The sequence below is a fragment of the Schistocerca cancellata genome, chromosome 6 (assembly GCF_023864275.1).
Source record: "Schistocerca cancellata isolate TAMUIC-IGC-003103 chromosome 6, iqSchCanc2.1, whole genome shotgun sequence".
In the NCBI taxonomy this organism is placed as follows: Eukaryota; Metazoa; Arthropoda; class Insecta; order Orthoptera; family Acrididae; genus Schistocerca; species Schistocerca cancellata.
Window position 1 is genome coordinate 101,318,866 of NC_064631.1, and position 22,757 is coordinate 101,341,622.

Genomic DNA, 22,757 nt, shown 5'->3' on the forward strand with positions numbered 1-22,757 from the left:
AACAATGTTCAAATGTGTGTGAACTCTTATGGGACTTAACTGCTAAGGTCATCAGTCCCTAAGCTTACACACTACTTAACCTAAATTATCCTAATTACAAACACACACACCCATGCCCGAGGGAGGACTCGAACCTCCGGTTCATCCATCCTATCTGCACTGCCATAAGTGATATACCATCAATAGACACTGTAGACCCTAAATAGTTAAAGCTATCGACTTCCTTCAAGTTTTGTCCACCCAAATGGATTATTTCTTTCCCTTGGCGTTCTAGGCACATGTACACCGTTTTATTCCTATTGGTTTTCATCTCTCTGTCTTCTCCGAATTCCCAGTCTTAATTACAGCTCATCCTTGCTGATGGTGGATAACAATATGTCATCTGTGAACAACATGCCCCAATGAGCGTGATCTCTAATAGATAATAATACATCGATTACCATATTGTAAATATATGGGCTCAACCCAGAGCCATCATGCAACCCATATGTAACCGGTATCCAGTCTGCTAGCCGTACACTGATTTTTACCCTTATTATGGCACCATTACAAATATCCTGAACAAGATGTACGTATTTCTCTGACACTTCCCTCTCTCTCGTACATGTTCAGGTATTCTGCCATGCTCCTCTATCGCAAATCTTTTCTGGAAAAACCATTTTAGTAATATTTCTATGGGCTTTTGACTTACGGTATACGTGTCTGTGACGCCATAGACCTTGGTTGCCTACATGCTGGACCATGCAGGGACGAGGAGAGATGTGATGGGGCACATTGGTCAGGACATGTATAAATTTTCTGTTTTACTTGTCAAACACTAGTCTTAAACTCGTACACTACCTGCCAGAGTGTGATTATCAGGGTGTAGCGTATGTGGCGGTCGGAGCTTCCTTCCCCGGTACTGGAACGAGAAAATGTGGAACACAGCACTTGTGTGCACTCTGTGTAGCACTTGTAGCTGAGAGCATTCAGGAATTTTAATTTTTCCTTTTATTTCCTACATAGTAATATTATTAACACATTCCAATAATCTTGGGTGTGCATATAGAGCTTTACTACTTTAGGAAACGAATAGTCGTTAAATTTGGTTATTCCATCAGCTCTAAAATCTGCAAACGAATTTTCTGTTATGAAACTTCCAGGAAGACTAAAACTGTGTGCCGGACCGAGACTCGAACTCGGGCCCTTTGGCTTTCGCGGGCAAGTGCTCTACCAACTAAGCAACACAAGCACGACTCACGAGCCGATCTCACAGCTTCAATTCTGCCAGTACCTCGTCTCCTACCTTCCAAACTTGCTTGGGTTGCTCAGATGGTAGGGCACTTGCCCCCGAATGTCATAGATCCCGAGTTCGAGTCTCGGTCCGTCACATAGTTTCAATCTGCCAAGAAGTTTCATAACAGGTTATATTTGTTACTTTTTTGGGTTGCCTAAGCAGAGAAATGTTATAGGACAGTAAGGAACCTTGAAATCTAAGATTTTCTTTTAATTATTACCGTAATTTACAAAACATTAACACAGAGCAAAGTTCTCTAAAAACTGAAATGAAATTACAAAACACTATTAAGGCCGTAGGGAAAAACAAATTATGTGGAAAACCGCATACAGAAATTGCAAGAAGGTCTCCTCATCTGGGCTGCTTGCGAATTCAACGTCAACGAGATAAAAGGTGGCCACGAGTTACAACAAATTAAACAAATAGAGTTTTCGTGGCAAAGTATATACGAGTAAGTAGCGAGCTGCTCAGAATGTGGATCGCTATATCGCAATTGCTGCACTTACTTTTCCCCAGAATCAGTCAGTGGACGCCAGTCAGCTCCAGACGGCGACTAGGAGACGAATCCCCAAAGCTTAGCCCAAAACGTCATAAAAAAAAGTACTCTCCATTGAGAGGATGAATCAACGCTGTTCCCAATGTGACAAACGAGAACAGTGCTTATTTTATGAAAAAACAGGGGACTGAAGTAGAAACTTCCCATTCTTGCCAGTCGGTGTAGCCGTGCGGTTCTAGGCGCTTCAGTCCCCTACGGTCGCAGGTTCGAATTCTGACTCGGGCATGGAGATGTGTGACGTCCTTAGGTTAGTTAGGTTTAAGTAGTTTTAAGTTCTAGGGGACTGATGACCTCAGATGTTAAGTCCCATGGTGCTCAGAGCCATTTGCACCCATTCTTGGTGTAAAACACGCGCATTTACAAATAGGACGTTGGCACTGGCTTGAAGCTGTGTTCCTTAGATGGGTTGACCTCTTCGTGCCAAGCACAGTAGTACGGTCGAGTCCTTCGATCAGATACAGCAAACTTTTACAGTGCAAGAAACCAACTTTCCCATACTGGTCGTGCAGCACCACGGCTTCCTGTCTCCCGACGTTCCTACAGAAAAGACAACAACGTCACGCTCAGGTATACTGTGGTACGGAAGGAGCAGCATAGTGTCCTCTCCCCTGAGCATGGACAGTAGCCCAGCTTGGTCGAAAACTGCCCAACTCCCTGGGGATGCTTGAACCTCGTAATGAGATTCCCTAACCGCTCCACCAGGAGCACACCTTCCCAATGAAAGTAACGCAGAGCTTTCCTTCGAGGCATACATGCTCAGTACTCACAATAATTTAACCACCAAAATAACGGAAGAAAAATTAAACAATATGGCATGTCGATATCTGACAGTCATGTCACAAAAGAAACGGCAGTGCGAATGTGAACAACAACAGGACAGTTGGAACACATACTCTAAACTGGATGAGTTGCAATTCTAAAATAAAGATATATAACAAATTTATATGTAAAATCACAAGCCCAGGAGTGAACAATGATATCTTATCGATTTTATAGAGTGTACCTTGATATGCATCTACAAGAAATTTTACATCTTCCTCAACTAAAGAACATGCTATTACCAAACTGAAAACTACGGTTTATAACTACAGAATGGGTGGTGCGTTCGACCACATGGAAGACTGTCTAAGCGTATTAAATGGCCCCATGTCTTTAAAAACAACTAGGAGAAATTCACATACGAAAAAATTCGTCCAATAAAAGTAGAATTTTATTTAGAATTATTTGTTAAATACTCTCCCATTAGCTAACCAGAAGAACATCATTACTAAAATGTATACTTGTTACCTATCGTTCCTTTCTTTCTCCTTATTAATAAATACGTAACAAATCTGTATTCGATATTTTGTACAAACTTCCCTACAGCAACAGGTGCAGTACACAGTGTCACAGTCAGCCTTCATATAGCTACCGACTGGTAATGTTTCCAGTCTCAGTCCAGCCTACGCTGAGGAATTCTGTGTTCAGTTCTGCAAAATTTTTAATAATAATTATCTTGAGCGTCTACTGGAGACAGTAAAGTACTTTCACTATACAGGGTGAGTCACCTAACATTACCGCTGGATATATTTCGTAAACCACATCAAATACTGACGAATCGATTCCACAGACCGAACGTGAGGAGAGGGGCTAGTGTAATTGGTTAATACAAACCATAAAAAAAATGCACGGAAGTATGTTTTTTAACACAAACCTACGTTTTTTTTTTAAATAGAACCCCGTTACTTTTGTTAGCACATCTGAACATATAAACAAATACGTAATCAGTGCCGTTTGTTGCATTGTAAAATGTTAATTACATCCGGAGATATTGTAACCTAAAGTTGACGCTTGAGTACCACTCCTCCGCTGTTCGATCGTGTGTATCGGAGAGCACCGAATTACGCAGGGATCCAAAGGGAACGGTGATGGACCTTAGGTACAGAAGGGACTGGAACAGCACATTACGTCCACATGCTAACACCTTTTTATTGGTCTTTTTCACTGACACACATGTATATTACCATGAGGGGTGAGGTACACGTACACACGTGGTTTCCGTTTTCAATTACAGAGTGGAATAGAGTGTGTCCCGACATGTCAGGCCAATAGATATTCAATGTGGTGGCCATCGTTTGCTGCACACAACTGCAATCTCTGGCGTAATGAATGTCGTACACGCCGCAGTACATCTGGTGTAATGTCGCCACAGGCTGCCACAATACGTTGTTTCATATCCTCTGGGGTTGTAGGCACATCACGGTACACATTCTTCTTTAACGTAACCCACAGAAAGAAGTCCAGAGTTGTAAGATCAGGAGAACGGGCTGGCCAATTTATGCGTCCTCCACGTCCTATGAAACGCCCGTCGAACATCCTGTCAAGGGTCAGCCTAGTGTTAATTGCGGACATTTTCGAGCAACGTTGGCAGATCATTCTGTAGAAACGCGATGTATGTTGCAACTGTTTGCGCCCCTACAATGAAGTGAGGACCAATGAGGTGGTCGCCAATGATTCCGCACCATACATTTACAGTCCACGGTCGCTGTCGCTCGACCTGTCTGAGCCAGCGAGGATTGTCCACGGACCAGTAATGCATGTCCCGTAGATTCACTGCCCCGTGGTTTGTGAAACCCGCTTCATCGGTAAACAGGTAGAACTACAACGCATTCTCTGTTAATGCCCATTGACCGAATTGCACTCGATGATTAAAGTCATCACCATGTAATTGCTGATGTAGCGACACATGAAACGGGTGATAGCGGTGACGATGCAGTATGCGCATGACACTACTTTGACTCAGTCCACCGGCTCTCGCAATGTCCCGTGTACTCATGTGTGGATTCATGGCAACAACAGCTAACACACCAACTGCACCCGCTTCTCCTGTGACGGGCCTGTTACGGACCCGTTTGCGTGCTACGACCATACCTGTTGCATACAGTTGGCGGTAGATCTTTTGCAACGTGCGGTACGTTGGATGCTCTCTGTCCGGGTACCGTTCTGCATACACCCTGCAGGCTTCAGCTGCATTTCGTCGACACTCGCCATAGATGAGTATCATCTCCGCCTTTTCAGAGTTCGAATACACCATGGTCACAGTTCCTACAACACTACACTATCACACACGTCTGGTAACACCGTGTACTACAGTTGGTCTGCGTGCGGAGACGAATGCAGAATAACAATAGCAGCAAGCGCTACATGCGGACACTGCGACAGCTAGACCAAACCACAACAGTGCACTACAATCACACTCGTAAACACGGTCGTCATCGTAAACATGTCCCTACAGATGCTGTTCGCCGACCGTGTCCCGTGTTTGTTACAACAGGCATCTGAACGTCGGAGGTTTCAAGCGTCAACTTTAGGTTACAATATCTCCGGATGTAATTAACATTTTACAATGCAACAAACGGCACTGATTACGTATTTGTTTATATGTTCAGATGTGCTAACAAAACTAACGTGGTTCCATTTAAAAAAACGTAGGTTTGTGTTAAAAAACATACTTCCGTGCATTTTTGTATGGTTTGTGTTAACCAATTACACTAGCCCCTCTCCTCACGTTCGGTCTGTGGAATCGGTTCGTCAGTATTTGATGTGGTTTACGAAATATATCCAGCGGTAATGTTAGGTGCCTCACCCTGTATAGGTAAAATATTACTATTTATAAAGCAAACAATGTATCATACCGATAGCCGGCCGAAGTGGCCGTGCGGTTAAAGGCGCTGCAGTCTGGAACCGCAAGACCGCTCCGGTCGCAGGTTCGAATCGTGCCTCGGGCATGGATGTTTGTGATGTCCTTAGGTTAGTTAGATTTAACTAGTTCTAAGTTCTAGGGGACTAATGACCTCAGCAGTTGAGTCCCATAGTGCTCAGAGCCATTTGAACCATTTATCATACCGATAAATGACAGCACTTTTTTCTCTCGTAATCAGTTTACTAAATTGTCAGTTCGCCACATATGTATTTCTTACTGAAAAGATCAGTAATTCTGCCTTTGTACGCATGTTTGGTCAGTTCAGCACCCAGCTTTCAGACAAGTTTTATTTTATATGTGATGAGCAAAGATTCAACAACTTTCATTAAGTGAAGAAACTTAATAATACAATGCATTGTTTCGTAATCAATCATTAACCTCCCCAAATACATGCTTGAAAAGAGCACAATACATATGGAATAGTAATAAATTTTTAAATAGTGTTTTCCTCTTGTTTCTTTTTGTGCATGAGTGTTAGTCTACATCTACATCTACATCGATACTCTGCAAATCACATTCAAGTCCCTGGCAGAGGGTTCATCTAACCACCTTCCCAATTCTCTACTATTCCAATCTCGTATAGCGCGCGGAAAGAACGAACACCTATATCTTTCTGTACGAGCTTTGATTTCCCTTTTTTTATCTTGGTGATCGTTTTTCACTATGTAGGTCGGCATTAACAAAATATTTTCTCATTCGGAGGAGAAAGTTGGTGATTGGAATTTCTTGAGAAGATTCCGTCGCAACGAAGAATGCCTTTCTTTTAATGATGTCCAGCAAAATCCTGTATGATTTCAGTGACACTCTCTCCCATATTTCGCGATAATACAAAACGTGCTGCCCTTCTTTGAACTTATACGATGTACTCCGTCAGTCCTATCTGGTAAGAATCCCATACCGCGCAGCAGTATTCTAAAAGAGAACGTACAAGCGTAGTGTAGGCAGTCCCCTTAGTAGATCTGTTACATTTTCTAAGTGTCCTGCCAATAAAACGCACTCATTGGTTAGCCTTCCCCACAACATTTACTATGTGTTCCTTCCACTTTAGGTTGTTCGTAATTGTAAGTCCTAAGTATTGAATTCAATTTGCGGCCTTTATATTTGACTGATTTATCGTTTATCCGAAGTTTAAAGGATTCCTTTTAGCATTCATGTGGATGACCTCACACTTTTCGTTATTTAGGGTCAACTGCCAATTTTCGCTCTATTTAGATATCTTTTCTAAATCGTTTTACAATTTGTTTTGATTTCATTATGACATTAGTAGTCGATAAACGACAGCGTCATCTAAGACGGCTGCTCGGATTGTCTCCCAAATCGTTTATGTAGATAAGGAGCAGCAAAGAGCCTATAACACTACCTTGGAGAACGCCAGAAATCACTTCTGTTTTACTCGATGACTTTCCGGCAATTACTTCGAATTGTGACCTCTCTGACAGAAAGTCACAAATCCAGTCACATGACTGACACGATATTCCATAAGCACGCAATTTCACTATAAGCCGCTTGTATGGTACAGTGTCAGCTTCACTCCAAGTTTAAACGCAGCCAAAACCTCTCAGACAAACAGAAGCTAAACGATGACAAAGTTAGCCTAAGGAGGGCTATGCGTGAAGCGTTTAGTGAATTCGAAAGTAAAATTCTATGTACCGACTTGACAGAAAATCCTAGGAAGTTCTGGTCTTACGTTAAATCAGTAAGTGGCTCGAAACAGCATATACAGACACTCCGGGATGATGAAGGCTTTGAAACAGAGGATGACACGCGTAAAACTGAAATACTAAACACCTTTTTCCAAAGCTGTTTCACAGAGGAAGACCGCACTGCAGTTCCTTCTCTCAATCCTCGCACAAACGAAAAAATGGCTGACATCGAAATAAGTGTCCAAAGAATAGAAAAGCAACTGGAATCACTCAACAGAGGAAAGTCCACTGGACCTGACGGGATACCAATTCGGTTCTACACAGAGTACGCGAAAGAACTTGCCCCCCTTCTAACAGCCGTGTACCGCAAGTCTCTAGAGGAACGGAAGGTTCCAACTGATTGCAAAAGAGCACAGGTAGTCCCAGTCTTCAAGAAGGGTCGTCGAGCAGATGCGCAAAACTATAGACCTATATCTCTGACGTCGATCTGTTGTAGAATTTTAGAACATGTTTTTTGCTCGAGTATCATGTCGTTTTTGGAAACCCAGAATCTACTAAGTAGGAATCAACATGGATTCCGGAAATAGCGATCGTGTGAGACCCAACTAGCTTTATTTGTTCATGAGACCCAGAAAATATTGGATACAGGCTCCCAGGTAGATGCTATTTTTCTTGACTTCCGGAAAGCGTTCGATACAGTTCCGCACTGTCGCCTGATAAACAAAGTAAGAGCCTAAGGAATATCAGACCAGCTGTGTGGCTGGATTTAAGAGTTTTTAGCAAACAGAACACAGCATGTTGTTATCAATGGAGAGACGTCTAGAGACGTTAAAGTAACCTCTGGCGTGCCACAGGGGAGTGTTATGGGACCATTGCTTTTCACAATATATATAAATGACCTAGTAGATAGTGTCGGAAGTTCCAGCTGTTCGCGGATGATGCTGTAGTATACAGAGAAGTTGCAGCATTAGAAAATTGTAGCGAAATGCAGGAAGATCTGCAGCGGATAGGCACTTGGTGCAGGGAGTGGCAACTGACCCTTAACATAGACAAATGTAATGTATTGCGAATACAAAGAAAGAAGGATCCTTTATTGTATATGATAGCGGAACAAACACTGGTAGCAGTTACTTCTGTAAAATATCTGGGAGTATGCGTGCGGAACGATTTGAAGTGGAATGATCATATAAAATTAATTGTTGGTAAGGCTGGTACCAGGTTGAGATTCATTGGGAGAGTCCTTAGAAAATGTAGTCCATCAACAAAGGACGTGGCTTACAAAACACTCGTTCGACCTATACTTGAGTATTGCTCATCAGTGTGGGATCCGTACCAGATCGGGTTGACGGAGGAGACAGAGAAGATCCAAAGAACAACGGCCCGTTTCGTCACAGGGTTATTTGGTAACCGTGATAGCGTTACGGAGATGTTTAACAAACTCAAGTGGCGGACTCTGCAAGAGAGGCGCTCTTCATCGCGGTGTAGCTGTGCAGGTTTCGAGAGGGTGCGTTTCTGGATGAGGTATCGAATATATTGCTTCCCCCTACTTATACCTCCCGAGGAGATCACGAATGTAAAATTAGAGAGATTAGAGCGCGCACGGAGGGTTTCAGACAGTCTTTGTTCCCGCGAACCATACGCGACTGGAACAGGAAAGGGAGGTAATGACAGTGGCACGTAAAGTGCCCTCCGCCACACACCGTTGGGTGGCTTGCGGAGTATAAATGTAGATGTAGATGTAAAAGCTTTCTGGAAACCCAGGAATACGGAATCGATCTGAAATCCCTTGTCAATAGCACTCAGCACTTCAAGCGAATAAAGAGCTAGTTGTGTTTCACAAGAACGATGTTTCCTAAAGCCATGTCGATTGTGTGGTGACTGTGTTAGTGTACTTGTGATTACTGTAGTGCCATAGGACGTAGTACAGTGCAGAAACTGTCAGGTCTACAATACAGATCATTATGTTACTTTATAAGTAATGCGTCCGGTATACCACAGAGGTACTACACATTCCTGCCTCCTGCAAAAATTATTAGTAGCTATCTGGTTTATTTACAAGTCTGTCACATGTAACCGATAGACACTGGTAACACGTTCGCATTAAATAACGAAACTGATTAATACAGTCCACTATTTTGTTTTCATTGAATACTTTAGCATCACATATCATAGCTCAGTACCGTGTAATTCATACTTAATTGTAATTATATTGTAAATACTGTTACCCTTGTGTGTAGATGTTACGTATGAGCATTAATATAACCACGATTAAAACTGTGCAAAGTATAGAATACGTGTAATGACCGTGATGCAGTTAGACTATGTTCCTGCCACCTTTTTAAAATGATTGATAAATGTCTATTACATTGGTGCATAAGTTCGTAGCGTTTTCCACTAGCTTACTAAACGCAACACGTGCGCATAATGGAGACTTCAATCATCGAGAACATATTCTCCTTCACTATCTACAACATTATGCCAATGCGGGGGTAACTTTTCGGTTCCATGACTGTAGGAATCAATGTGGTTTTGGGGCGAGGAACTCGTCGAGCTATGTTCGGAGCGCATTTTCATCCGGAAAGCAAGTTCCTTGACGGATGTTCGACAGAGAGCTGAAAAGGTGAAAATCTGAGAGCGCAAGATCAGGTGAACAAGGTGGGTGCGGAATGGCATGCCAAACCAAATAGTGTACAATGCCTTTTCTTTTTTCAGTCTATCAGAATGCGCGTGGACGTTATCAAGGAGCCGCCTCAGATCGCAGTCTTCCTGGTCGTCGTACCTGGACAGTGTCTGCAACACGTCTCAGCTGTTGACAATAAATGCCAGCAGTGGTGGTCATACTTCGGGGAAGCAACTCGTGGTACACCACACCATAGTTGTTCCACCCGACGCATCACATTATCTTTTGTGGATGCGTGCAGGTCTTTGTTTGGCCTCAACCATTCCTTTCTTTTCCTTATGTTAGCATAAAGACAGCATTTCCTGTCAGCAGTAACGATACGGGGTAGGTATGGTCGGTGTTCTTCACGAGATAATTGTTAACAAGTAGGCAGAGATGCACATCTGCACGCACCGATTTTTGTTTAGATCATGTGGTACCCATATACCTGATTTTGGGATCTCCACCAATGCATGCAAATGTCGCACGATGGTAGAATGATCATAGTTAATTACATTTGCCAGTTCTCGAGTGCACTGACGTGTATCGATACGGACTTCATCAAATCCTGAAGGTCTTCCTGACAGTGGAGACTGTCAAACGGTGTCAAAACGATCCTCCTTAAAACGAGAAAATCCTTTCCTTGCCGTGCCGTGTCCAGTGGCCTTATCCCCACACACAGTACAAATGTCTCTGGCTGCCTCCGCTTCTGTCACCCCTCTACTGAACTCAAACAGAAGAATATGTCCTAAATCTTTCGATTTCTCCATTTGGTACTCAATTTTCTAGCGTCCAAAGCTCCCTTCACTATCTCCAAATGACAAAATGACAATATGTAAACTTAAACACCAACACTGAACTAAAAATAAAAAAGGACAGTCGATAAATACCAGCATGCACAGCAATAACTCTACGAATTTATACCCCAGCTTAATACATTCATGCTCAAAAATTTAGGATAATGGTGATATATGGCGAAACAACGCTCTGGTGGGAGGCTTGCGGGTTTAAATCACCTCGGGGTATTGCCATGCAGTGCATTTGATCTGCAGTCGTCGCACGGTGGCGTTGGCAGCAGTCCACATATGCAGAGGTGTGTTGGTGCATGTCAGAGTACAGTGCAGCGAGTAAGTGTGCATACGTTTTCAGACGTGTTAATGGTGACCGTGTGTTGAAAATGGCCCAAAGCACACATATTGACGATGTTATGAGGGTAGAATACTAGGGCGACTGGAGGCTGGTCAAACACAGCAGGTCGTAGCCCAGGCCCTCTGTGTGCCACAAAGTGTGATCTCAAGATTATGGCAACGATTTCAGAAGACAGGAAACGTATCCAGGCCCTACAGTACGGGACGTCCACAGTGTACAACACCACAACAAGACCGATATCTCACCATCAATGACCACAGACGGCCACGGAGTACTGCAGGTAGCCTTGCTCGGCACCTTACTGTAGCCACTGGAACAGCTGTCTCCAGACACACAGTCTACAGACGACTGAACAGACATGATTTATTGGCCCGGAGACCGGTAAGGTGCATTCCACTGACCCCTGGTCACAGGAGAGCCCGTAAAGCCTAGTGTCAAGAACACATTACATGGTCATTGGAACAGTGGTCCCAGGTTATGTTCACGGACGAGTCCAGGTATAGTCTGAACAGTGATTCTCGCCGGGTTTTCATCTGGCTTGGACCAGGAACCAGATACCAACCCCTTAATGTCCTTGAAAGGGACCTCTATGGAGGTCGTGGTTAGATGGTGTGGGGTGGGATTATGATTGGTGCACGTACACCCCTGCACGCATTTCACACCCGTGCACGTCATTTTGCACCAGTATGTCCGCCATTTCAGGGGTGCAGTGGGCCCACCTTCCACCTGATGGATGATAACATACGGCCCCACCGAGCTGGTATCGTGGAGGAGTACCTTGAAACAGAATATATCAAGTGAACGGAGTGGCCTGCCTGTTCTCCAGACCTAAACCCCATCGAACACGTCTGGGATGCTCAAGTTCGACGTATTGCTGCTCATCTTCAAACCCCTAGGACACTTCAGGAGCTCCGACAGGCACTGGTGCAAGAACGGGAGGCTATACCCCAGCAGCTGCTCGATCACCTGATCCAGAGTATGCCAACACATTGTGCGGTCTGTATACGTGTGCATGGTGATCATATCCCGTATTGATGTACAAGCGCAGGAAACAGTGGCGTTTTGTAGCACATGTGTTTCGGGACGGTCTTCTCAACTTATCACCAATACCATGGACTTACAGATCTTTGTCGTGTGTTTTTCCTATGTTGCTATGCTATTAGCGCCAGTTTTGTGTAGTGTCACATCATGTGGCACCACATTCTGAAATTATCCTTAATTTATGAGCATGAGTGTAGTTCATCTTTCCGAAATGTGGCTTTAGTTTACATATCCGTAACATTACCGATTATGAAGACACGTTCGCTCTACGTTACTCGAGACATCAGTTACACTACCAATGAGGCAAAACATCACATATCGTTACATCTTGAACAGAGTCCAATTCTCATTGGATAAGCAATAGGGCAGGAACATTATGACAAAGTGGTGAAAAAAGTTTGGTACACTTCTTAATGGAATGTGTCCACATATAATGGAGGCAAAACACTTGTGCTGTTCACATCTCAGCATTACCATCTGACATGTGTGAGGCTGTTTCTGATCTCTTGCTACCACAGCTGCACAAGGATGCTCTGTGAGTGTTTTAGGGATTTGGTGTTGAACCTACGCCCTGCAAGGTACAAAGATACAATCCCATGCATGCAGAGTTCAAAAGAGTGCAGCAGTACGGGCAGTGATGAACCCAGACAATGATCTCAATGTCTGTTCCACTACACTCGCTATAAAGGAAACGTTATCGCTAACAGAAATTAGTGTACGGGTTCAGGAGTAACTATATGTTAGTAAAAATTGAAAATCTTAGATTTTCGTTATTGAGGTTTATATTTTCTCTAAGTATGACTTCATAATATCTTAATATTGTAGTTATAATACACATAGGACGTTAAAATATTGGTATTTGGTGTTCACAACTATGAAGCGAAATTCCTAACTATTATGAGGTTCTTTAATGGTAAGATGGTTGATGACCATATCTGGGGGTCAATAAAATACTAACAAATTATATACAATTTGGGTCAGATTTATCATTTAAGTTAAAATACACAATGAAACTGCCCAAAATGGAATGGGGGTCGGTAAAGAGCAAAAGTACATAGTTAAAACAATTTAATAACTTCAGGGTATAAAGCACTCTACAGTGGCTGATCAGTCCTTTTCGTTAGATAGGATATATTGTGTGTTTTCCTTTCAAGTAAGCTGGACAATCATGAATATGTTTAACTACAGGTCATGGTTGAATGTACAAAAAAAGTAGGAGAGACTGAGACGACCGAAGTTCTGAGTGTCAATTCAATATCACCTGCTGGCGTAGAGCAAGAGCGCGTGTTTACCTTTCGCGGGCGGTGGCAGTGGCTGCTGTCGGCGCGAGCTGTGAACCTGATAATCTATTCTAAATCTCTCTGGACTGTTAAACCCCAAACTGATACATTTCCTACGTCTTTGGTGAAGCCGAGACCCCTAGTTTTTGCCTAGCTAAGTTAATTGGCATGGTACACACTATTTGGCTGGAATACCGCATATGTCGTGGCCGTCAAATCGTTCGCAAGTGCTAACTGTCAGAGCGCGGTGCCGTTCTCCGTAGCAGGAGACTTTGGAGTGTAACTCCTTACGAGACAGAACAAACCTGTGAACAAGCATTCACGTAATGACTCTCGCAGTCGTCTCAGTGTGGTACGAGTCGCTTTGCTCAAACACTGGATGATTTGCTGCAAGAGAAAGAGCGAATTTTCAGTCTGCAGTGTCCCTATATCAAAGCTGATGGCCACATGTTTTCTTTCTGGTCAATCAGAGCATTTGTATTTGTTACAGTTCCAACTACTACAGCTTTTGTAGTCCATCACAGGCGTCGTTTCTTTCGTGGGGTCGAGTTTAACTTCTGCTATGTGCTACTGAGATAAACAGCTTTTTTTCCATGCGAGTTTTAACACAGGTGGATACAGTGAGTCAACAGTGTTTTGTGTTGGTTTCTCCAGATCTTTATCTGCCATCTCTGACCGTGTCCCTTTAGAAAGGCTTTCTGAAGGGTCATCATTAAAAGCAGGGCCAAGGGCGGCTTTAGCCGCCGGCGGTCTGCGCAGTGGCTGTGGCGTCTCATTGTGTCTGCTAGATGTCCCGCTGTGTGGGTTTCGGCCTAACATTGGGACAGGCATTGCCGGTGTAAAATTCTCCTTCCCTCAGAACTGCGTCTCGTAGCTCGGGTCTGGGAAGTTACTTGCATGCAATTACTAGTTTGAGAGTTAGTGGTTTATACTCATGAAATGGCAGCTTTTTATTCTCTTTGTCTATCAACAATTCGTACATTTTCACGTAACTATTTCATGTGACATATCGATTTAACCAGAGCTGTTTCTGGAATTCAGTGTTAGGTGCATTATTCGTTTGACACCTTACAACCGAAGGATCCAGGGTCTTGCAACGTTTTCAATGCTAGTGCAAGAATACAGTTACAGATCGCAAATTTCCGTCGTTTTTTGAGCTACGTACTCTTAAAAATCTTCATCTAACTCAGATACAATGGTTCTCGTTGTCTGTTGTTGTAACAAGAACAACTGAACAGGGCAAAGCATAGACTTTGTGTTTTGACCTGTAGGATTTGTGCTCCGTTGAAGAAATTCTGAACTTCTCTACAAATTCTCTTCATGAAACTGTTTTAATTGATTTTAGTGTATTACATAAGTCCAGAGTGATTCTCAGTATTTATAAAGTAATAAAGTTTTAATAAGTAAACATCATACAAAAATATTAGCTTGATGTGAAGATCTATTCTTGTGGTACATGATAGCCCCTATACAAACAATATTAAATTATCTGAAATTTATAAACCCAGAAGTAACAAACTTATTCCAGATATGAAAGTGTAATGTGATATGGAAGTACTCACTTATGTAATGAGCCCTATAATGTCAATCACAAGGGGAGCTTGATGGTTTTTTATTGTCTAAGTAGCCATTCCATTCAGTAATCTTGTTCAGAGTTAACAAAATGGCACAAACATTGAAAGCACATTGCCCTCATTACTTTCTGCCCAGAGAGCAACAAAGGTACTACCAGAAACGGACCAAAAGAAGAGTTACACTCAGTTGCCACTCCCATTGCAGCTACGAAGATTGGTGAAATTCAGGACATTAATGATGTATGGCAGTCATTGGCACTTGCATTTTATCTGTAGGAAACACACAACAGTGACCAACTCATTGCACTCGTTAGTACTTGACACAATGAGTACTTTTCTTTATTTTGTAAGTGTTGCACAGTGCTGTCTTTCCGCATTAAGCCTACTGCACTCTAACGCTAACTGTTACTGCTGCCCAGCAATGTAACGGGTTGGTTGGTTGGTTTGGGGAAGGAGACCAGACAGCGTGGTCATCGGTCTCATCAGATAAGGGAAGGATTGGGAAGGAAGTCGGCCGTGCCCTTTCAGAGGAACCATCCCGGCACTTGCCTGGAGTGATTTAGGGAAATCACGGAAAACCTAAATCAGGATGCCCGGATGCGGGATTGAACAGTCGTCCTCCAGAATGCGAGTCCAGTGTCTAACCACTGCGCCACCCCGCTCGGTAATGTAATGGGCAAAAGTAGACAGTGTACTTCCACAATAAATGTACGTGTATGCTAGCATTCGTGATGTGCATAACTAAGAATCTATCTGTGACAAGGCTATTCTCACGGATGGAACTTGTAAGACGTTGTGGTTTCCTGACCTTCATTGCTTACATATTCCGCCCTCACAATCATATTCTGCACATCAAGATGCTTCATTCGAACCCAAACTCAATAAGATAAAGTCAATGTTGTATGAATTCATGTAAACGATGTGCAAATAACTAATAAATCGCAAGTGCGCACCGCAGTTGAAATACTCGAGGCTGGCGTACACACATACATTCCAGATACGATGGTCACAGGAGCTTTTAGTTCGAGAGAGGCAACCGCACGCCAGGAGGCCAGTCCCAACCCATCTATGTCGGCTGGTGACTGCCCCTAGAGCAGACAGCGTTTGGCCAAGTGAAGGGGCGACCCCGTGTTCGGCTTAAAAGCAAATTCCACTACATTGTGTGGGAGTGCCCAGCCTACGCTTTCTTTACAACATAGCACGCAGTTTAAGAGATTTTCACAGGGAGACAGTAAACGCCAAAAGTCGATACTACAGATTTCTGGATTGGTCGCCTTAAACGAAACGTCGTTCTCCCGTTTTAGAAGAGCTAGGCTGATTGGCAGATGATATTTCTGACGCGTTGAGCTGAAGCAGTAATGGAAGAGACCGAAAGATATACCCCTTCATTTCTGGCATGGAGGGGCTCCATTCCGTTGTTGCTCTTGGAACGAGAATACGTAACGAGAGCGTGCACACTCGTACATGTACTCAAAGAGCAAGGAACAAGTCTCTCCTCAGTACTTCACTGGGAGAGCACCTCTGTCAAGAGCGAATTGGAGCGTGACTCTATATTGAGTCCTTGCGATTAAGCGTTGTTCACTGTGTTTACTGTGCGGTGTGAACGGACAGAGTTATAGTTAAACGCCTGTGAGCGAATTTAGAGTGGCATTGCGGTGGACTGGTTATCTGACCGGTGTACCATGCCAATAGTTACACTAGGGGCGAATAGGAGTCCTTGACTTCATCAAGGCATAGGGAGAGTTTGATTGGCGAAGGTCAATCCAGATAGAACAAGAGTTATCTTATTTGTCAGCAGCGAGTGGCGCAGACAGCAGTCATTACAACTTATGGTATTGTGCACTAAAGCTCTTGCGAGCCCCACATTTCCTCCACAACAGAATACTTCATTTCACACGCGACATCCTCGACCATACCTAGCAACATTCCAATGGATAATTATTCTAGGTGAGTAGGCGCAGATTTGTATAGAAATTTCATTAGCAAATCCTATTCTTAAGAGGTAACTTCACATTCTGAAAAGAACGCAGAAATAACTTGTTCAGTTCATAACTAAAAGTGCCATTGTGATTTCTCAGAATTTTTGCAAAATAAATAATAATTTCGTTAGTTTCATATTTTTCTTACACTAACTAGCACTACTCCAGTACCCAAGTATCCCACTAGTTACGTAAGAAATTTGGTGAATTTTTGTGTCATTTGCTTACAGCGGATGACTCCAGAAGATATTTATTGCTGAAAGTTTTTCAGGCATTTCTCTTTAGAACGTTAGGAGCGCCTGTCTGACTTCTGTAGTAGTGTGGGGGTGGAAATCGCATCTTGCAGGAGCCACAGGGTAAAGGGAACATCTCAGATCAATCCCACGCTCACAAACTAAAAGCAGTTGCTAAATAGGAAAGATAAAGATTAGTATTTAACGACTGATTCGTGGTGAAGTAAAATTCTATATTGTACCAACATGTTCCAAAAAGCTATGCTTGAGAACGCGATTTATCAGAGAGGCATATCTCTGGTTCTATTGATCACAGAGATAAGGGATCAAGTGTTTCGGATAGCTCTTTCCCTAGCGGCCATTTGTATACTTTTGGAAGCATGGGCATATTGCAGCTATCCTACTCTACAGGGTCAAAATTTAAATACTGCGCACTTCCTCCAGTCCAGGCAAATTGAACAGATGTGTTGGTTCTTTTGCACTTAGGTGTGATCTGGCGTTGACCTTAGACAGCTTACAGAGGCAACATTTGTTCATGGAAGGTTCATGAGAAAACTCCGAAAAATCATGATTTTTGATTACCGAAAGTGCCATTTGTGGCGACATCCACTTCTGTAGTTTATATTCATGGCAAAACGGGAAAATTTTTACCATACGTCAAAACTTTTTTCGATATCATTACGTTTACCTAACTCCAAAGATTCAAATTTACCGTTCTTACGCATGTAAAACATACATGTAATATCTGCTCAGAGAAGTAAATTTAGTTTTAACTGTCGTAGTGAACAAATGGCAAGGGTCGATTGTCATCTTAAGAGTTCTGATATCACAAAACAAGATTTTTAATCACAGCTTTTTTCACGAATAAAACTCAATGACGCACTATCTCAGAATAACGGGCACCTCACGCCTTTACATGCTCTCTTGACTTGGAAATTATCCGATTGTACCACCTGGCGGCGTAAACGCCCTACAAAAAATATTTTCTCATTCGAAATTCTTTGTACTTGCAAATCAAGTATCTCATTTTCGATATACTGTATGTGTAGTCCAAAAATGTTGTACAGTTCTGTGTAGAGTAGTGTAAAGTGAACTTGTGTTGGATGGGAGACGATTTTGTGTCAGCCTTACATTACATGAACTTATTCGTTGTTTACGTGTGTCAAAGCATATAAATGTGTCGAAGAACATAAATAGACTGTCAAAGCTTTACTGACCTACAGAATTCGTTTATTATGAGCAACAACCCTGCTGCAACGAGGAAAAGAGCAGAAGAAAAATACTCCTGTTGGAACATAAAGAAGCGAATATTTTCCTGTTTAATAGACCGTGACAGAATACTGGGGAAGCAACTGCCTAAATCTTCATTCCGCACCCCTCATCAAAAATTTTGGCTTGTGAACTTATTCGCGCTTTTTTGCTCAGAAAAAGAGTGGCAGAGAGAGGCAGTGACATAGAAGAGAGAGAAAACATAGCTAGTCAGAGAGAAGAGACAGTGATGGTGAGAGAAAACAGCTGGCAGTGAAAGAGAAAGAGAGATGGATAAAGACAATAAAAGTAGGAACCAAAGATAGAGCCGATAGCAATGGTCAGTGAGAGACAGTAAAAGAGAAAGAAAGATGGGTGGAGCTAGTAGCTGTGGGTGCAAATTAGAGAGGAGACAGTGAAAATTAAAACGAGAGTTGAGTGACCATACATAGGTTTAGAGGGTGTGGACTCCCCACGTTCCTCAGACTGATGAACTTGAATATGAAAATTTTTTTCCAGTTTCTGCCCCCTCATACCCACATTTTAAAGCTTCCCGGTCTATGGATCAAAACCCTGAGCATACCACCACCAAGGACATGTGTGAAGTTGAGACAATGGTGGTTGAAGAGAAAGACAGCAGATGAAAGCGATAAAGAAGGAGACAGTGATATTGGGAGGGAGAAAGAATGGGACAAAGACTATGGCAGTGGGACAGAGAGAGAGAGAGAGAGAGAGAGAGAGAGAGAGAGAGAGAGAGAGTGAAAATAGCAGAGAAGAAGGCAGTGGTAAGGAAGAGCGAGTGGGAGGAATGAAGACAGTGACATTGAGAGAGATAGACAGGAGAAAGTGCGATTGGGAGAAAAGGGAGACAGTGGGAGAGAGACATGTAGGTTATAGACAGTGGCGGTGAGACGAAGATGCTAAGTGAGCTGTGCGTGGCTCGTGTTCCCGCCATCATGTATTTTACACTCTGTTTTTAACATACTTCCACCGCACTACATTAATTTAAATTACTGCTGTCACTGAGTTGCTGCTTTGCCTGACCATCACCACGCTTTGGGGGCATTGCTATCGGTATATCCCCTCGTGTAGTATCTTTGCTCAACTGTTATTACTTCCTGGTCGTTGTCTGTCCTAAGGCAGTTCGGGTGGCGAGTTCGAGTCTGCCAGTCAGCTGGAACGTGTCTGGAGTGCAGTCCGGACCTGCCAGTTGGGGAGCTGCAATGTGCCACTAGTGCAGTCGGGTTGGAGCAGCAGTGAGGTCTGTGCCGACATGGATCACCCGACCATTGCCGCCACGCATCACTTGAGCCGGACCACGGTCTTGGCGGATCGTCGGTTGGTCATCCTACCGGACAACGTGTTTTGGCTCACCGATCGTTCATGAGTCGGCTGTGTGTGTGTGTGTGTGTGTGTGTGTGTGTTTATCGACTCCTGATCCGTCTCTGTGCGAGCTTAGTTACTGTTGGGTATCGTTCTCGTCTTCGTGCAAGTGTTTGTCAGGTTGAGTGTGTAGTTGGTGTTATTTCCACTGACGACTGTTTAGATGTAGTCGGCATTCTGACGGCAGTCGGTCGGTTGCTGCGGACCAGGGAAGTTATAACCGTGCGGTGCAGTCGGCTGGGTCCACTGGCTGTCCTGCGCAGTGTCGGAGCGTGTGTGGAGCTGTCAATCGCTACGAGCTTCGTGGTTCACCGACCCAGGACGTCAAAGTTGAGTAGTTCAAATGGTTCAAATGGCTCTGAGCACTATGGGACTTAACATCTGAGGTCATCAGTCCCTAGAATTTAAAACTACTTAAACCTAACTAACCTAAGGGCATCACACACATCCATGCCTGAGGCAGGATTCGTACCTGCGGCTATAGCGGACGCGTGGTTCCAGACTGAAGCGCCTAGAACCGCTCGGCCACATCGGCGGGCAAAGTTGAGCAGTGGTTTCAACTACCCAAGCTACTTCCATTCATGTTGTGGGCTTCGTTTCGGTGGTTCGTTGTTGGGGAGGTTTTCCTGTGAGCAACACTGAGTGCTTCGGTAGCTCAGTTGGTAGAGCACTTGCCCGCGAAAGGCAAAGGTCCCGAGTTCGAGTCTCGGTCGGGCACACAGTTTTAATCTGCCAGGAAGTTTCATATCAGCGCACACTCCGCTGCAGAGTGAAAATCTCATTCTGGAAACATCCCCCAGGCTGTGGCTAAGCCATGTCTCCGCAATATCCTTTCTTTCAGGAGTGCTAGTTCTGCAAGTTTCGCAGGAGAGCTTCTGTAAAGTTTGGAAGGTAGGAGACGAGGTACTGGCAGAAGTAAAGCTGTGAGTACCGGACGTGAGTCGTGCTTCGGTAGCTCAGTTGGTAGAGCACTTGCCCGCGAAAGGCAAAGGTCCCGAGTTCGAGTCTCGGTCGGGCGCACAGTTTTAATCTGCCAGGAAGTTTCATATCAGCGCACACTCCGCTGCAGAGTGAAAATCTCATTCTGGAAACATCCCCAAGGCTGTGGCTAAGCCATGTCTCCGCAATGTCCTTTCTTTCAGGAGTGCTAGTTCTGCAAGTTTCGCAGGAGAGCTTCTGTAAAGTTTGGAAGGTAGGAGACGAGGTACTGGCAGAAGTAAAGCTGTGAGTACCGGACGTGAGTCGTGCTTCGGTAGCTCAGTTGGTAGAGCACTTGCCCGCGAAAGGCAAAGGTCCCGAGTTCGAGTCTCGGTCGGGCACACAGTTTTAATCTGCCAGGAAGTTTCATATCAGCGCACACTCCGCTGCAGAGTGAAAATCTCATTCTGGAAACATCCCCCAGGCTGTGGCTAAGCCATGTCTCCGCAATATCCTTTCTTTCAGGAGTGCTAGTTCTGCAAGTTTCGCAGGAGAGCTTCTGTAAAGTTTGGAAGGTAGGAGACGAGGTACTGGCAGAAGTAAAGCTGTGAGTACCGGACGTGAGTCGTGCTTCGGTAGCTCAGTTGGTAGAGCACTTGCCCGCGAAAGGCAAAGGTCCCGAGTTCGAGTCTCGGTCGGGCACACAGTTTTAATCTGCCAGGAAGTTTCATATCAGCGCACACTCCGCTGCAGAGTGAAAATCTCATTCTGGAAACATCCCCCAGGCTGTGGCTAAGCCATGTCTCCGCAATATCCTTTCTTTCAGGAGTGCTAGTTCTGCAAGTTTCGCAGGAGAGCTTCTGTAAAGTTTGGAAGGTAGGAGACGAGGTACTGGCAGAAGTAAAGCTGTGAGTACCGGACGTGAGTCGTGCTTCGGTAGCTCAGTTGGTAGAGCACTTGCCCGCGAAAGGCAAAGGTCCCGAGTTCGAGTCTCGGTCGGGCGCACAGTTTTAATCTGCCAGGAAGTTTCATATCAGCGCACACTCCGCTGCAGAGTGAAAATCTCATTCTGGAAACATCCCCCAGGCTGTGGCTAAGCCATGTCTCCGCAATATCCTTTCTTTCAGGAGTGCTAGTTCTGCAAGTTTCGCAGGAGAGCTTCTGTAAAGTTTGGAAGGTAGGAGACGAGGTACTGGCAGAAGTAAAGCTGTGAGTACCGGACGTGAGTCGTGCTTCGGTAGCTCAGTTGGTAGAGCACTTGCCCGCGAAAGGCAAAGGTCCCGAGTTCGAGTCTCGGTCGGGCACACAGTTTTAATCTGCCAGGAAGTTTCATATCAGCGCACACTCCGCTGCAGAGTGAAAATCTCATTCTGGAAACATCCCCCAGGCTGTGGCTAAGCCATGTCTCCGCAATATCCTTTCTTTCAGGAGTGCTAGTTCTGCAAGTTTCGCAGGAGAGCTTCTGTAAAGTTTGGAAGGTAGGAGACGAGGTACTGGCAGAAGTAAAGCTGTGAGTACCGGACGTGAGTCGTGCTTCGGTAGCTCAGTTGGTAGAGCACTTGCCCGCGAAAGGCAAAGGTCCCGAGTTCGAGTCTCGGTCGGGCACACAGTTTTAATCTGCCAGGAAGTTTCATATCAGCGCACACTCCGCTGCAGAGTGAAAATCTCATTCTGGAAACATCCCCAAGGCTGTGGCTACCCCATGTCTCCGCAATGTCCTTTCTTTCAGGAGTGCTAGTTCTGCAAGTTTCGCAGGAGAGCTTCTGTAAAGTTTGGAAGGTAGGAGACGAGGTACTGGCAGAAGTAAAGCTGTGAGTACCGGACGTGAGTCGTGCTTCGGTAGCTCAGTTGGTAGAGCACTTGCCCGCGAAAGGCAAAGGTCCCGAGTTCGAGTCTCGGTCGGGCACACAGTTTTAATCTGCCAGGAAGTTTCATATCAGCGCACACTCCGCTGCAGAGTGAAAATCTCATTCTGGAAACATCCCCCAGGCTGTGGCTAAGCCATGTCTCCGCAATATCCTTTCTTTCAGGAGTGCTAGTTCTGCAAGTTTCGCAGGAGAGCTTCTGTAAAGTTTG

The 22,757-nt window shown here is 44.3% G+C and overlaps 2 non-coding genes across 2 annotated transcripts; both read left to right on the forward strand.

Annotated features, from left to right (window-relative positions):
• The first annotated feature begins 20,708 nt into the window (after nucleotides 1-20,708).
• On the forward strand, nucleotides 20,709-20,783 carry Trnas-cga (transfer RNA serine (anticodon CGA)). Its single transcript has one exon. It is a non-coding gene; the product is annotated as a tRNA-Ser (tRNA).
• An 828-nt stretch (nucleotides 20,784-21,611) lies between these two features.
• On the forward strand, nucleotides 21,612-21,686 carry Trnas-cga (transfer RNA serine (anticodon CGA)). The gene has a single exon. It is a non-coding gene; the product is annotated as a tRNA-Ser (tRNA).
• Nucleotides 21,687-22,757: the final 1,071 nt, after the last annotated feature.